This window comes from Hippocampus zosterae, chromosome 8 (assembly GCF_025434085.1).
Source record: "Hippocampus zosterae strain Florida chromosome 8, ASM2543408v3, whole genome shotgun sequence".
NCBI classification, from domain to species: Eukaryota; Metazoa; Chordata; class Actinopteri; order Syngnathiformes; family Syngnathidae; genus Hippocampus; species Hippocampus zosterae.
Window position 1 is genome coordinate 10,636,631 of NC_067458.1, and position 16,254 is coordinate 10,652,884.

The 16,254-nt window shown below is 40.9% G+C and overlaps 1 protein-coding gene across 17 annotated transcripts in view; it reads left to right on the plus strand.

Moving 5' to 3' along the window:
• Positions 1–16,254, plus strand: part of ptprsa (protein tyrosine phosphatase receptor type Sa) — a 223,294-nt gene that overhangs the window by 82,254 nt on the left and 124,786 nt on the right. The gene's annotated exons all lie outside the window — the stretch shown is intronic.

Consider the following 16,254-nt stretch of genomic DNA (forward strand, 5'->3'; position numbering starts at 1 on the left):
CTGTTTTGAAGGAGTCATCATGAACTTAATTGCTCTTGATAAAATGCATTCAATTGTGCGGGGAACTTTCAACAAAGATTCCAGAGTATGTCTCTGGGAATCATTTTTGGGGTCCACATTAGGGTTGAGGTGCTTTCAAACATCAACAAAAGAAAAACGCATGTGACTGTGAGCACATGACATCGTGCTGACTTTGCACAACGGGACATGGAGGAGTTAAATCCATCCAGTGTTTGGACTGACTGATTCAAACATTTGTGGTCTCGCATGCAGCTTTTCTGGGTAATTTCCAGTTCAGGTTCACAGTGCTTATATGAAAGGGGCTATTCAGAGTGGGGTGGGGTTCACACAAATTGGAGAACACAGACACCGTACTCTACACCCGACCGTATTTTTACAGTATGAATAGCCTCTCACAGATGCTCATGTTTATAGGGGCCTCATCAGCTCCAATTCAGACCTCCCTTCGAGTTGCTGCATGTGAGCGTGCACACACACACACACACACACACACAACAAGTTCTCAACAAGCAGATTAAAATCTTTTACATTTTAAGAAACCTATCCACCTTTGTATTGCATCACCTTTTTAACCATCCGCACAAGCCTTCCCTCATCTCGCTTAAGAGAATATCATGTTCATCTCCAAAGCTCAAAAGCGGAGAAGTCTCAAAATGAAGCATGAACCCTTCCTCACCTGCTCTACATAAAAATGTTAAATCAGCATTTTTTTTCTTTCCTCCAAAACCAAATGTCAGTCTTAGTTCTTTTCTTGCTGTAATTGCTCTATTCGTGTGTGGTGTTCATTTTCTGTACTTAAAAAAAAAAACCCAAAAAATTTTTGTTACGACAATGTTTGCAATTTCAGGTCAGCATCAAGGTCAGAGACAGTTTAAATGTTAGAGAAGCATTATAACATGAAAACAGTATTCTGACCATTTAATGTGAATTAGTATTTTGGGACTTTTAAGAGAATAAGAAAAACCTTTATTAGTCTCACAATTGAGAAATTCCCAATTCACAGCAGCAAAGTTATGCTGCTGTGAATTAAAAAATAACAAAAATAACACAAGACAACACATAGGACACAGACAATCGTTCAATCTTCACCAATTTTCTGCATACACTTTGTTGTCTGAAGCAGTTCTAGATGAAAGAGGAGAGGATCAAAGTGTCCTTTCTCCAGTGGATCAGAGACGTCATGCTGAAAATGTGCACACGTCTGCTACAAGCTAAGTTTTGAAAGCAAACAAAAAGCTTTTAGTGTACGTAGTTTTAAACTGGTCCAGGACGCTGGGTAGGTGGAGCCTATCCTAGCTTACTTTGGCTTAAAGGCAGTCCTCACCTTAATTGATTTTAATCAACAGAAGCAGACAACCATTAAAATTTGTGTTCACACCTCCAGTCCCTAATTGGGAAGAGAAACACAAGATAGCTCCACTTCCATTACCTCTGCCACCACGTGCTGCACTGTCAGGGTAAGTGACAGTAACATTATGAAGAAGCAAGCAAACAGCCCAGGATGTATCTTGTCTCCTTCATTTTCTTTTTTTGAATTATTCCTTTAGACGACGAGATTAATTTGGCATCTTCTTCTTGTAACCATAAGGTCTCATCACATTCATAATTGTTTTTGTCTCATATGGTTTGATAAATGATTGATGATGCCCTCCGTGGTACACTTTAGTCATTTATGACCATGCATTTCTAATTTAAGTTGCGTTAATTTCAGCTTTAAAAAAATAGGCTACATCTGAAAACTATATTTTGGTAAAAGTGTTCAATTAATTTCTCCAACATAAGGGGTGATATTTCCGAATGGGCCTATCATTTTAACTCACTGCAAACCCTTCTTCAGGATTGAAATTAAACTGGGCTGGGGCTATGCTCCTCTTGTCTGGCAGTATTTGCACATGCTCCCACTTATTTAGCTCTACAATGCTAAACTAATAAAGAAATGTATGTTTTCAGTCTTGTGAATTTCAATGAGGCCTCAGACGATTACCAAAAGGGGAGGGGTGGCACTTAGTAAAGATTGATTTTCAGCTGAGCGAAAGCAGATGCTTGAGAGCAAATGAGGTACCGGCACACACACACACACACACACTCCAACACACGCACATACATGCATGTGCAGAATCTCAGTGAGCGCGCGTCAGCCAGTCTGCTCAGTAACTTGCCCCCAGTCAGGCTACTTGAGCACTCGCCTGTCTTGAGAAGGAAGGTTAATTGAAGGTTATGAATGGGTAGCTGCATATGAGAGGCTTTCAGAGGCGTGTGTTTAGCTTTCTGTGTGTGTGTGTGTGTGTGTGTGTGTGTGTGTGTGTGTGTGTGTGTGTGTGTGCACGCGCGCGTGCTTCCCTGTGCGTGTGCGTCAGTGAGTGTGTCCCTTGGTTGCTTGCCCTGACCTCCCCGCTCCTCATTTCATCTTCTATTCTCCCTCTGTATGTCCTCATCCAAAGCCCAGTCAAAATGTGCAGCCATGCAGATAGGTACAATCTCATTAATTCAACCCATGGGCAGTACTGCCTTGCTTGCTCTTCCTCTCCTCCTTTTCTCCTTCCCCACATATGCTAATTCCCTAAAAGGTTAATATAATCTGACGCCGCCCAGGTTAACTATCTGCAGTACTGTCAACCTATCCTGCATGTTTTCTCATTTCTCATTTGTAGAAAATGCTTGTACATACACATGATCAATAAAACTGCTGTTTGTGACCTTTCACATTTGTGGCAGACATTTTTTTGTATCACAATTGGAACACTATGAAGTGCCATCCAAAAAGATAAAGAGGAACTACTCCGATCCTATTCAATAAAATTCAAACTAGTCGGTTTCCCATTATGGATCGATACAACTTCACAGCAGAGGGCTTTACGACATATCACTTTCCCCTCCTTTATCTAAATAATACCCGCCTCTCTGTTTCCATGGTAAACAGACAGATGGATCCTTTAATCCTGATCGATTTGTTTGTTTCGCACTCAAATGTCAGGTTGTCATTTGATCCTGGCCCCTCTTCCCTCCTCATTATTGGCTTGGTCTTTCCTCTTTTTAGTAGCAATGATGCTGATGATCATGAGAATACTTCCCCATCACAGCAACATGTGTATTGAAGGGACCATTATTTGCTTTTGGCACCACTTCTCTTTGTATGCTGAGCACATATTTGCCCCTCAGTAATTTTCTGTTGTGTAGGTGTGCTTTTTGCCATGTCTTAAAGATGCAGCTGTGTGTGTTTATTTTGCGGCTGACACAGTTGGTCTGATGGTGGAAAACAACCGCCATGTTGTTTTGTTGCTTCTCGTTCCTCTGCTGGCAGAGGAGTGAAAGGGGCCCGATGGGGGGTGAAGAATGAAAGACATTAGAATAAAGAACAACTACAAAACAAGAAAAAAAATGCAGCAGATGAGTCAGTGTAAGAAAAAAGAAAGGTATGCATATGGACAAAAAAAGACAACAGCGGGGGAATTGGGGAAAAACTATACAAAAACAAGTGATCGTCAGAGGAATTAAGTAAGGGCATACAAAGTAGCAGGAGAGAGTGACAACATGAAAAGGAAAAATAGGAAAACAGCCTGTAGTGTGTTTACTGCCTCAGCAGATCAAACAAAATATGTTTGTCCCCCAAAAAGAAAAAAAAAATGAAATCAAGAACTTTTTTTTGAGTGCCTGATGAATCTTTGGATAAAATGTCATTAATTTACGATATTGCGTGACTTTGTGGCTTAGGGGTCCACACTGTTGACATCCAAAGCTGAAGTGTTTATAGCACAAGTTGGATCGATTTGAGGATCAAATGCGGAGAAGCGATCATAATTACATAGTCAAGAAACATTTGAACGAGCTATTTTAGTCCTGTGATGTCCTCTCATAAGGACTCAGCATGGAGATTAGCTAAACAGTACGCTTGCTCTGCTTTGTAGAATCGCAGTCTCTTACTTTCTCATGTTGATCTTTCCTTCACAGGATACGGTAATGTGATTCAACACAAAAAAAAAATCTACCCGCAAAAAAAAAATCACGAATGCTCAGTTTTGATCGACACCGACTGAATGGCATTACTTTATGAATACGTTTCCTATTGTGGCTGTACTTTGCAGTGGTGTAGAAATGGGCTGTGATAATGAAACATTGTTTTTTTAACTTTATTATATAATGCCGGGGGAAACCAGGGCGATGCTTGGATTAATTGTCATCCATTTTACAAAAGGGCCTCTTCTCTCCGAGTGAGGTAACAGGTAGTGGTGTTGAGATGCGCAGCGTCACATTCAGAGGTCTTTCTCGTCTTTTGGTTACTCAGCTATATGAGAGGGTCAAACAGTCATCAGTACATATACACACACACACAATATTATATTCAATATTGCGTTTTTGTTTCAGGTTCATTGGTGTGCCAAACTCCGAGCTGCTGTGCAAATGCCCAGGTGGCTTAAGCAGTCCCACGGGACCTTGTTAGTGTTAAACTCACACTTGCTATAGAGCCTTAATTCAAGCCTGCATCTGATATCTGGGGCGTGACATGTTCCGCAAATGAAGCGCTCAGGTGCACAGAATCATTCATTTGTATGATTTTATCACCTATTATTTATAGGTGAGGTTAAACATATGATGGATTCACATCATACGCCCCCCCCCCCCCCCCACCCGGTTGGAAACATTGTGAGGATGAAATGACTTATAGTAATGACTTATCATAACCACATGAACACTTAAAAAAAAAAAAAACGATAGCTTTTCGAATAAAAATACCATTATAAAATAAATACAAACGTTAAAATAATCAAATACAAGTGTTTGTTGTGGACTAGTTTCTGTAGATGGATTTACACTTTTTGGGACTTTTTGGACTCAGACGTTTTAACTACCGTAAGCAGCATCAGTGGCTTGTGGAATGTCCCATTATGAATGTCTCTCCTTGTGTATCTGTGATTCACTACTGAGCTTTTTTGTCAAGAAGTATTTGTTCTGGAGTGACCTAACCCCACTATCTGCGCATACAGTATGTGGTTATGAGCAGAACTTGTGATAGTGAAAGGCATGCTTACGCACATACATTACGCATCAACACAGGAAAGTCACATTCTGAATCTCCGTTGAAGAGAGAGAGGAGGTGGGCCAGGCAGATGGAGCACCCCGCTTCTTGCTGAGCAGGCTTGATGACAGCTGAACAGCTTGAGGTGTGCTGGAGCGGCAGGCCATAAACACACACGACACACTCACGCAATCATATATGTAATAAACACGCATCAACAGATTGGTTTGCACACATTTCTTTGTGGACAGCTGTCCTACGCCCATCCCAGATCCAGTTTTCTTGTCCCAGGGGCCCACCTGAAGTGTGTGAGTACAAATCCGTACTATGATAAGACAATAAGGTGCGCGTCATCGGTTGTCGAGTCCGTCACTTGTCATGCTCTATCAATATCAATAATGCACCGTCGCTCACAGCACATTCCATCAGGCTTTCATTCAAGCTTTGTTTATGCGTAATCAGGCACTGAGCTGTCACTGCTACTGATGGCTTATTGGCTCGCTGTCATTCAAGCCATTATTCAAAACCATTTCCCGATAGCCACCTGCCGTTACGCTCCCGCGCTCCATTTTCAATCACATGTCCTCACTTCTCCTTCCCTAGCTACAAATCATGACTCCCCAGTCAGCCTACACCCTTAACTGTGATTAAAGTCTTTGGATACAATCCCGCATGCATTTCAAAGGGCTATGGGCTTTTGGTGAAAACAAAGACGGGTGTCTTTTTTTACAGTCCACTAAATAATGAAGGTGATCCAAAAATTGTAAATATGCATTATGATCAAGCAAATAACACACACAGGTTTCATATGTTGAAGAAGAGGAAAGAAAACAAATGGGTTGCATTGGTCTCAAGAAGATGAGTGGTTCTTTTCATACTGCCCATGTTAACTCAAGAACGGTTCTGCCTCTGTTAATTGTCCTGGCATTGAATCATTGAAATACACATCCTGGCCTTTCATGATTTGTGAAATGGATTGTTCTTTTGAGGCTAATTGTCACTTAAGCCTTCGTCCTCTCCAGAGCTAAATGGCATTACGCTTTTGAAGCCGCCGCACACACCCGCTCATTCATTCTCACAGCATTCGATCACTCGCTGCTTTAAAAGATCTGCCAAAGAATGTAGCAAGGCCGTAACCCATCTTAAAATCACAAACAAATGACTGCTTGCTGGAGACAAAAGCCTGTCGAAAGTGGTGTGCTCCCTTGTGTTCCTTTGTGCCAGCTTATTCCCACTAATTTGCTTTGAGCTATTCAGTCGGACTAATTTACAGGTTGACAGGTGGCTATTTTGGAATCAATAGAGGTTGGTGTATAAATTATGCCAGTTGAAGAGGAACATGGATTTCTAGAAGTCCCAGACACCCACAGAAGCCATGAGCAATATCAATATTGATATGGACTGTTTTGAATGCAGAGGTTCTGCAAATCTGTCTGCCTTATTCATTCAACAGAATGGTCACTTTGAACAAAAATTGTACAATAGTTCCAAAGGCCACTGCCTGTTACACACTGACCAAACCCACTGCAGTTGACTGGCCGCAGTATTTCCCTGCATTTGCTTCCTGACCTCTTGAGTATACAGACAGATGTGGCTGTTTCTGGCTCCACAGTCCTGTCTAGGGCTAATATAATACATCCATCTGGCAATAATAAGTCCATGACCCCCATCTCAGACGTTCCTGAGAAACTCGTCTCAAAGCCTTGAAAGCAGCCTGTTGCACTTATTGGTTAATTAGACTCTTCTACTCCGTTTGCTTTGAAGGAAACTGAATACAAGGTCTGATTTATTTTTGGTGGTATGAAATATTGTGTTGATCGAGGGGGGTTCATTGACACTGTTGCTCCATGGGGGTGATCATTTTTCCACTCACGAAAAGTGATAGCAGACGTTTTTTCTCCCCTCACTGCGTGCAGAGTGATACAGCACAACAATAGCACCACTGTGCCAAAAGAGAACTGGCAAACTCATCCTGAGTCATAGAGAAAGTAGAAGCGCTTAAACCTCCACCCCACACATCCATCACTTTAAAACAGCATGGGTACATGCAGATTGAATAACAACCCGTGAGGCCTTTTTTGTTTTTGCTCGGTTGCAGCTGGAAAAACATATTTTATTTGTTTTTGATTTTGCACAGAATGAAATAGATCACAGTGTATGTCATACCAATAATGTATCCATCCATCCATCCATTTTCTGAACCGCTAGATCCTCACGAGGGTCGCGGGGGTGCCGGAGCCTATCCCAGCCGTCTTCGGGCAGTAGGCGGGGGACACCCTGGATCAGTTGCCAGCCAATCGCAGGGCACACAGAAACAAACAACCATTCGCACTCACACTCACACCTAGGGACAATTTAGAGTGTTCAATCAGCCTGCCACGCATGTTTTTGGAATGTGGGAGGAAACCGGAGCACCCGGAGAAAACCCACGCAGGCCCGGGGAGAACATGCAAACTCCACACAGGGAGCCCGGAGCTGGAATCGAACCCGGTACCTCTGCACTGTGAAGCCGACGTGCTAACCACTGGACTACCGGGCCGCACCAATAATGTATTTAGATATTTTTTTTTCCATTAAACATTTTTAATGACATGCAGTTTTAAATCAGTTAGGATGGATGGTGCGCGAGCTGTGTCCTGCTGTGAAGGAATGTGTGCTGTTGAAAGGGAAAAAAAAGAGGATTTAAAGACATCTACCAGATGTCTGACCTCTCACCTTTGTCCACAACACCCCACTCAAACCTCCCCTCAGCTCCCATCTCACTCATATTTGTCCTCAAGTCACTGTTACTCAAAATAATGGGCTTTCTCCGTGCACTACTTGTGTTTTATACACTTGCCTCATAAATTCACATTATTTGTTGCCTGAAAAAAATAGTTATTTGAAGGTACAATTGCTGGTAGTTATCACTAGCTATTGCCGCTGTCTGAAGAAAAACGATTAGTGAAAATATTTACACATTTTTAAACAAATAATAAAAAAGCAAAGACAACTGTTGTCACTCAACACAATATTTGGTGCAATGATCGCCAACAATGGTATAATTTTCCGGTCTGACTGATGGACATATATTTTATTTCTGAACTTGTCATAATGCTTCAAGGGAAATTCAACTCACCATCTGCTCTCCATTTTGTGTTGCACACCACACAGAGAAGCAGATGACACATAATAGGCATAAAAGGAGAGATATCAGAGTAAAAGGAGCTTGCAAACGGTGCTGAACCTGTTGACTTGTGGTATTAGGGATGTTGCTTTACTCAAGAGCACTTCAACAGTAACAAAGAAGCCACCTCGTATCCTCCCAAATAGGCATTAGTTGCCATCTTTGTAACATTTGTCTGCCCAAGGATTCCAACCGTACTCTTACAGATGAGCTCTTGCTGCCCCAAGAGATAATACAAATTGAACGGCTGATTTCAAAGTAAAATATCAAATGCAGTCCTTTAATGGCATTGTTATGTGCCTTCCAACACATTATTAGAAGCTGTGAGGAACATACCTAGAGACTTGAAAATGTATTCAGTCCTCATTTCAGTCATGGGCAACTGTAGCCTATCTCAGCTTACTTTGGACGAGGGGCAGTGTACACTGTGGACTGGTCTCCAGTCAATAGGCAGGGCACGTTTGCAATTAAGCTAACATGCATGCCTTTGGAACGTGGAAGGAAGCCAAGTCAAGCACAGCCAACCACTATCTCAGTGTGGTGCCCCAAAGGAGGCCATTAGTATTAAAAAAAAGAAAGAAACAAAATGAAACCTATATAATTCAGAATTCAGACATGTTAGACCTGCAAATGGACAAAAAAAAATCGGATTTCCATTCCTGGGTTTACAACGATCCAATTATACACAAAAAAAACGGTGTGTTGAATTTACCAATTTTTAATTCGTCAACTGGTTGTACGAAATAAAATAATCTTGATCCAGATACATTTTTAAGTTGTCTTTTAGTCAATTATTTGTAAATCCAGATGATTCTGTTCTGATGGACACAAATCAACTCTTTGTTGCTGTGGGTGGGAGGAAAATAAGACAAGCTCACAATAGCTTACAGTGTGTTTTTTTTTTCATAACCCACATTAATGCCAACCCGGCTGCATTATTATCTCCCACACCAAGCACTGACTACATTCTGAACTGGTCACACAATGACGCCTTGTACTTAAATGTTCGGACAAAGGATAGCACTTTTTGTGCTGTCGCGCGGTGATCTGTTGTGAAACAGTCAGATGTGGTTTTATAGCTATAATGTTCATTTTAAAGCTTCCAAAGAGTACTGTAGCAAAGTAGCATCATGTATCGTGTTGCTCTCATAGTCACACTTCTATTTTTGTATTACATTCAAGTTGACGTCAAAGCTATTTTACAATGAAACTACTGTGTGCAGATGTGACTGACGAATGTGACTTGATGTATTTTTTTTCTCCACAATTTCAGGTCATAACTTAGGTTTGTATATTTTATGTCCTTGTATGAAACGTGTATGCACCTAAATATGGCAGGGTGGTGTTCAGTGCCAGTATATGTGGGAAATCCGGATTTATATGTTTGTGGCACTTTTAATTTGCTATAACAAAAAAGAACAAAACAATATCCCAAGCTTTTAGCAGTAGCGGTGCTGTTAATACGGTGTTGGGTAAATTGATGGGGAGAAAGGCCCAGGGATGGGTTGATTTTACCATCTGCCTCTACTCTTTATAATCATGGGTAATCGGTGTATTTTATTTACTAAAAGTATGAAGCCAAAATTTAGAATTTTGGGGTGGGGTGGAGGGGGGGTCACGATATTCCCTTTTTGGCAAATTGTTCTGAACTTAGCAGCCTACAATATGTTTAGTATACAGTACTGTGCAATGAGAAACCACTACAGTTTGTCAAACGTTCTTTCTCGTGGATTATATGGATAGTTTTGCATGAATCAACAGCAGTGCCATTTTGGTGTTTGGTTCTCCCATTTTTTCTAAAAGACAGAATTTGGTCAGATATTGCCTCCTCTGCAGCTGAGTCACCACTGAATAGTTTTGTTTATCAGTAAAACATCAAACTTTATATAAACAATAGTGTAATACTGAGTACCGTATTTTCACAACCATTCGGCGCACCGTATTGTTGGGCGCAGTCTCATTACTGGGTGCTATTTTTGTATTTGACACATAGACAAAACGCACTGTATTATTGGGCGCAGTTTTACAGTGGTAAAACATACGACAGCTTAAACATACGGCATGCATGCGTGCACGCTAAAAACACGTTAGCTTGAAGCATACGGTAGAATGCCAAGACAAGCTAAAAACACGTTTTTAAAAAGGCAACGGAAGAAAAACTGAGTTCCGTTGTATTTTATTTAGCCATCGTACAATGTACTCACGTTTTTCGACCAATCATCACCCAGAAATCTTCATTCTCTGTATCACAATTCAACAATTGTGCAAGTACCGGTAATCCATCAAAAACGCCGTGTTCCCTCTCGTTGTCAGAGTCACTCTCATTGCCATGTGGCTCCGCAGAAGTGATGCCCGCTTTGCCAAAGACTCGAACAACAGTGCAAGCAGACACGTTCATCCAAACAGCCACAATCCAGCGCTGCCTCTCACTCTTTGTAAAGTTGTGTTTGCTATCGATCATCCATTGTTCCCATGCCGCTCGCAACTTTACTTTGAACGCCCGGTCGCAACTTTACTTTTAACGCCCGGTTGATGCCAATGTCCAGCGGTTGGAGTTCTTTAGTCAAGCCTCCGGGAATAACGGCAAGCTCAGAGTTCATTTGCATGACTTGTTTTTTCACCGCTGCTGTGAGATGGGCACGCATGCCAAAAGCATAACCGGTGGCTTTAAGTTTGAACTGAGCTTCGTAGGCGTGTCTTTTTGTCGAATTTATTTTCAGGGGTTCTTAGAAACCAAAACCGGAGTTGTTTTGCAACAATGCACATGGCCACACTCTATACAGGTGTTGGTACCTGCTAGGGGACCCTTTAGCGTCCACTTACACGCCCACCCTTCACTCATTGGCGGACTTCTTCGCCGCATGCCTGTCCTCACTCATGTCTGCCTTTTGTCTCTCTCTCGCCATATATGTAGATATACACGCCCACCCTTCACTGATTGGCCGACTTCTTTGCCGCATGCCTGTCCACAGTCACTTCCGCCTTTTCTCTATATAAACAGGTGTCGGCTGTCAGTCAGGTTTTGGAACTCAGCGCATACACAAGACGCTCTGCATCACAAGGCGTCCTGTCCATTTTGGACAAAATTTAAGACTTTTAATGGTGCCTTATAGTCGTGAAAATATGGTATTTATAAAAAAGGCAGTGTCATCAGTTATGTATATATGAGAGTACTTTGACTTTTATATTGATTGCTCATTTTGGTCTAAAACGGCATCATAGTGTAATGTAGTAGTGAAATGATGCTTCAAGAGGTCTTATGAACCACGTGTATTCTGGTACTCTGCCACTGTTGGTTTAAAGAAACGGGGTTAAGATATGGCGAGTCAGTGTGCTTTCAGCCCTATGTTGAACAGAGAGTGCCATCTAGAGGAGTAAAAAATACAACTGGTTCATCAAACATTTTGAAGCTTCATTTTCCCATCATGTTAAGTAATATGTCTACCACCATCGTCAGGTCTTTTGGAAGTCATCAAGCTTCCCTGCATTTAAATAAAAAAACAAAACTATTTTACAGAATGAACTACACAATGTCCATTGACTATTTTATTATTATTATTATTATTATTATTATTGTCTGTATTATTATTATTATTTTAAAATGAACTGAGCAAATAGTTTGTTCATGCGTATCCGTCTTCATAGATTTATATCTTGGAGTGTAAATGTGCATGTTTGTTTAAACAGAGCTAGCTTTTGTTCTCCCCTCTTGAGACTGAACTAATCAAAGTTCTCCGAGGACAAGAGGCGCCATTCAATTGAATTCTGAAAAGGACTATTGCAGAGAATCCGGTTTATTAATTAAGTTGAACAGAGTGGTAGCTGGCACAGAAGACAATAATTTGAGCATTCAGTAGGTAAAAACAACCCAAGGGTTTATCTGTTTTTGCAGTCTGCGATGGATGAAAAAAGGCAAAATAGAAAAAAAAATTCAAAAGGATTTTCTAGGCGAAGAGAGAAAATCACTTCTCTTCACTTCTAATTAGATTTTTTTCATGTGTCATGATATAAAAATAAACAGGTATCACAAATTAAAACACAGAGCTTCATATTTTTTAGAGTTAAAATACTTGTAACTTGTAAAGCTACCATCCTTTATTACTATTTTTTAAAACTAATTTCTCAACACCTTTCCAAAAAAAAAAAGATCCTTGCCAGAGAACCATTTTCTTCACACTGCAGTCAGCCAAGTTTTTCATTCCTCTTCTCTCTCAGTCACTCCAAATAATCTCATTCTCCGTTACCCACATCCATTTCCAGAGTGAATACGAGCCATGCTTCCACAACTGTCTCAGCTGCCCTTCAAACACTTCTTTCCCTCTCCTGTGGCAATTTTTAAAGGGCGCTCAACAAGCCTTGGGCCGGTTGGTGTGATGCTAGTCTGAGTGTTTTGGCAGAAGGCCAGAAGATGATGTCACACTGTCGCTCCTGTACACACACATACACACACACACACACATCCAATCCAATCAGCTACATCTTCATTGTCAAGGACTGTCTTGCATCGCTCTCACCTTCCCTTTTTCAGCTCCCGACTGCTTTAATTCATTACCTACCCTCTATGTATTATGCCATCCTTCCCGACCTGCCTTCCACTAACTCGCATTGGCCCCTTTTTGATTGTCATCATGCACAATGCTACCTTTGTCCTTTGACCGGAATCATGGTTGGCCACAGCTGTAAATGAGGAGAGGCAGAAAGCAAACAGCATCCGTCTGCATGTGTGTGTTCATCTTCTCTTGGAGCAAGGTGTCACCCCTTAGTGGTAAACAAAATGACCAGGCAATAAAGTCCGCATTTAGGAGGTCATCACAATAGATGTGCCTCCCAGGTGTCTACCTGAACACCTGCCTGCAGCATGAGCCAGGCGGTGCTTGGTCTCATCCTTTTTCAAGGCAGATTTTGACTTAAAGGCTCCCAAGTCTGGATATTACAAGGCCCTGATCGCACTCCACTGAAAACACAAGATTGAATATTCATAGATTTTCAAAAGGTTGTAAATGCTGCTGGTAACCAGACAGTTTAAAAAATCTGGTATTTCTGTGCTTTACAAGGAAACATTTCAAAAACAAACTTCTATGTACCCCGCTGTTGTTGCAACTACGTGGTTTAGAATGTCACCACCTGAAATAAAATGAGTCATTTACCAAAGTTTCCTTTCAAAGCAACATTAATGATCCCAAAGACTCCAATGAGACGAACAAATGGTCAACACAACATATACAATACTTGCTGGGGCCGCGAATTAGAGAACAGTGAAAGGCAAAGGCTTGTGGGAAAGCAATTCCCTTGAGAGGTTTCCAAGGCTGGGAATTTTGCATTCCTGTAATAACATCCCTATGTTGCAGTTCTCCTTGCCCAAGCAAGCCTTAAAGTCAAAAGGATTCGTCATTTGATGCCATAGCTAGCAATACATGCAATTTATCTTGCTCGTGTTCTGGAACTACACTGCCATCTATTTTCTGTTGTACTCAGCTAATTGTTTCAACATCAGCAAACGGCCGTTTAGAAACCACTAACTGGCCCACTTGTACGGTATTAGCAAGGCAAGGATTTAGGTGTCCATTTAACATTTGTCAAAGCTTCTTCTAACCAAAATCTTCTTTTTTTTTTTTTTTTGCTTTGCTTTTTGGATTTTGCTCATCTTTGCTTGTAATGTTCATCTCAAGATTAGAATCTTTCTAATTTACTGCTTCACCCACTACATATGAATGTGGAGCAGCTTGCCCTTGATGTATGTCACACTTAAAATGTAAATGCTTCAGGCATCCTTCAGCAATGGGTGCTTTCGTTGCGTAAGCTATTCTGCCTCCTGTGGGGCTTCCCTATCCATAGCAGCTAATGACAGGTGTGCCCCATATCAAGTTACTTTGGGTAGAGATTTGACAGGATATGTTGGATGGAAACAAAAAAAAATATGCTGGGAGGTATACTGGACTATTTACATAATAGTCCTGCAGTTCCATGCAAATTCATGTGATTCTCAGCTGCGCATCTGCAATGCAATCATAGTTTAGTATGCATGAGTTTGAAGGACGAGGAAGCACAGGGACTTAGGGATTGGAAAGATGACTATTTTGATCAGGGAGATATATTTAGAAACCTTATACAGTGGACCCCGGCATGCTCGCAGTTCGGCACCCGCGGATTCACATATTCATTCATATATTTCCCCCGTTTCTTGTTACGTTTAAATATACCGGTATTTGGATTTGTTTCCCTGCATTGTGCACACTTTTGCAGTAGAGGGACAAGAGACAAAACATCCCCCCTCACAACTGGCTAATTTTAGGCTTCAAAGGAGGCCAAACATGCTTTAACGCTAAATCTTCTATGGGCATTTTGTATGTCAGAAGTATGTCAAAGACATGGTATACTGGGGGAACCTTTTTTTTAAATTTTTTTTTATATATTTTGAAATCAATGCTTCTCCATTTAAACATATGTTCTGCCTTATCTCTTAAGCCTTTGTTTTTAGTCGAGTGTTGAACTGCAGTAAAGAGAGTAATGCGTAGCCACCGTTAAACTGAATCCCACACATAGCCTTAAGTTATGTTCGGTTTGCACGTTCAACAACAATAGGTGTCGTAATTGTGTTGTGAAGTTTGTAAATCTCGCTGAAGTGCAGATAAAAAAGGCATGCCCTAAGGAGAGGACCATAAATCATAACCCTGGCCATCCTCTGTGCACGGATGGAGTAATCTCCCTCAGGCATGGCAAGGTTTCCTCTACCTTCAACACTGTTTACTGTGAGAACAAAAGGCACATCACTCTCTCAGTCACCGATACAATTGCTCTCGTCATCTGTCTCTATTTCCTTTCGTCATTACCAATGCCTTCCTTTACCTGCCAGGCAAAGGAAGAGAACGACGGCTAAACGGCATGTTGGTCGCGTGTTGGACGATTGTGTTGAAGGCTATTATGGTTTTCTTAAAGACGGCCACTCTTTTCAGGAAACATGCTGTACTTCCACTGCAGGGTTCATGTATTAAAAAAAAAAAAGTTAAATGGCAGAAGCTATTATTTGGTATGAATGTATTAGTTACGCCCACCTCCAAGCCCCTCGCCTCCACCCCTGTACGTGGCATTCGCCGTTTGTGCTTTATTGGTGGAAGAGTAGTAGTATTTCTTGGAGACAGGCTGTAAACCAGTCCAAGGTGCACCCTGCCCTGTGCCTCAAAGTTGCTTTAATAGGCTACAGCTCACACACAAAACTGTGCATTACACTAGACCGCCGAACTGTCTGAAAGCTGCCTTGGTTTACATAGAAATTACACAAAAACTATTTTGATTTAAGGTTGTGTGCCTTATGTAAACTGTCATTTTGCTGCTTGCGCACCTGGGCTCGAAAGAAAACAATCACAGCTGTACAACAACTGTTTGTGATATTGGTGACACCTTTCAAGGACAGGATTGGTGTCACATTCTACTTTGTAATGAACTAAAGTACAGCGATGAGAAGATCCAAACGACTCGTTGGCAAAAAGAATAAGAACGCCAGGTTGGGGAAAAACAATTTGGAGTCCATCTGTTCTATCTTTTGACGGTCATGTTCTGTTCCACATATGTTTTAATTTGTCCCTACGATACAACTACCTGCAGAGCAAAACAGAACTGTTGCCACTCTTCAGCATAATAATACAACTGACTGTTCTAGTATAATACAAAAGGAGCGTAAGTTAGAAAATGTAACAAAAAGAACACGTTGACAATACACATAGGGGCCACTAACTGCATGTTTAATGAAATAACGCAGAGATGATGATTGCATGACGGCTGGAGTTAAAGAGGGTTTTCTCAACTTACATCCAATATTACCAAGATGAATTTAATTTTGAACATTTTATTATTGGATAAGAAGGAATATTAGGAAAGGTCATTAAAAAAAAATATATATATATATATATATATATATATATATATATATATATATATATATATATATATATATATATATATATATATATAATATGTGGTCGCGAAAGAGATTGGCTACAATAATTCAAAAAGTTCAATCATGATGTCTAATGGCTGCTAATATTGCATCACTTCC